This window comes from Acomys russatus, chromosome 24 (assembly GCF_903995435.1).
Source record: "Acomys russatus chromosome 24, mAcoRus1.1, whole genome shotgun sequence".
Classification (NCBI taxonomy): domain Eukaryota; kingdom Metazoa; phylum Chordata; class Mammalia; order Rodentia; family Muridae; genus Acomys; species Acomys russatus.
Genome location: NC_067160.1, coordinates 33,354,546 through 33,356,314, shown reverse-complemented (window position 1 = coordinate 33,356,314; position 1,769 = coordinate 33,354,546). Strand labels below are relative to the sequence as shown.

The 1,769-nt window shown below is 38.8% G+C and overlaps 1 pseudogene; it reads left to right on the top strand.

The window, feature by feature from the left end:
- Nucleotides 1-1,196: 1,196 nt before the first annotated feature.
- On the top strand, nucleotides 1,197-1,541 carry LOC127207676 (60S ribosomal protein L30-like; annotated as a pseudogene).
- Nucleotides 1,542-1,769: the final 228 nt, after the last annotated feature.

Sequence of the window (1,769 nt, the reverse complement as noted above, 5' to 3'; positions counted from 1 at the left end):
CACAAACACCAATAGTAATGATGTCAATAAAATTTTTAAAAAATAAAAATTGAGAAAGACTAGAACGGGTACTTCACAAAAGAAAACATGCAAATAGGTTGGTAAGCAGATCAGAGAAATTTAATAAAAATATCACATGTCATATTTTAAATCTGACAAAGTCAAGTACTAGGAAGAGTGTGGTTAAACAGAACTCTCCTATGTCTTTCAGGAGTTAAGACTGGCAGAGCCACTTAGAACAGTTGTTAATTGTCTACTGGAGCCATTTGCATCCTTTTTCTATTACACAGGAGTGAAACCCCTAGGAAGGATCCACAAGAGACAAGCATGCATGTGTACCAACAGACATTTAAAAGGATGCTCACAGAGTTTTATTCACAACAACCAAAATAGAACTCTCTTAGTTTGGCTTTATTGCTATGAAGAGACGCCATGCCGAGGCAACCCTTATAAAGGAAAACACTTAATGTGGGCTGGCTTACACTTTTCAGAGGTTTAGTCTATTATCATCATGGTGGGAAGCATGGCACTGTGCAGGCAGACATGGTGCTGGAGAAGGAGCTGAGAGTTCTACATCTGAATCTGCAGGCAGCAGCAGACTGTGTTCCATACTGTGCGTAGCTAGAACATACACAAAACCTCAAAGCCCGCCTTCTTAGTGACATACTTCCTCCAACAAGGCCACACCCACTCCAATAAGGCCACACCTCCTAAGAGTATCACTCCCTATTACCCAAACACTTGAGTCTGTGGGGGCCACACCTATTCAAACCACCACAAAGGCACACCCCAAATATCTATCAACCATAGAATAAACAAATTATGACCTATTTATACAATGAGATTCTATACTGAACACTGCAAACTTCAGTGAGCATAATTCACTTACAAAACACTAAAAGAAGACTAACAAAAGGATAATACTAAATGTAATTGCATTTTTTTTAGATCAAAATCTTATAAGATGGAGCTATGGAAACTGAAAGCTGGATGACCACCTTCAGGGCAACTATTGAAGGAATGACCACGGGGATGCTGTGGTCATAGTAATGTTTTATATTGTCATCTAATGGATTTTTTAAAAGTGGTCTCCTTTAATTGGCCGCACTTAAGATTTGTGCACTGGCCTTTCTCGCTCCCTGGCCATCTTGGTGGCTGATCTTGGTTGGGGATGATCCCAAACCTAAGGGAAGAAGATGGTGGCCACAAAGAAGAGGAAAATGTCTCTGGAGTTTGTTAACTCTAGCCTCCAGCTTGTTATGAAAAGTGGAAAGTATGTGCTGGGATACAACTAGACCCTGAAGATGATCAGGCAAAGCAAAGCGAAAGTGGTTATCCTCACCGACAGCTGCCCAGCTTTGAGAAAATATGAAATAGAATACTACGCCATGTTGGCTAAAACTGGTGTCCACCACTACAGTGGCAATAAAATTGAATTGGGCACAGTGTGAGGAAAATACTAGAGTGTGCACACTGGCTGTTATTGACCCAGGGGATTCTGATTTTATTAGAAGATGCCAGAACAGACTGGTGAAGAGTAAATCAGGACAGTTTTCCTTTAATAAAATTTTGCCAGAATCCTTAAAAATAAAAATAAATTTGTGTACTGGTATGTTATACTTCATTTTTGAATTAATATGGTAAAATAAATGTGCAGATTCATTTAAAGATACTACTTTTCTATTAAAGTTTTTATAAAAGATGGCTAACCAACCATCTTAGCTCATCATCTATTTTCTTTGCTCAGAAATCTTGGTTTTTCCTCAAAA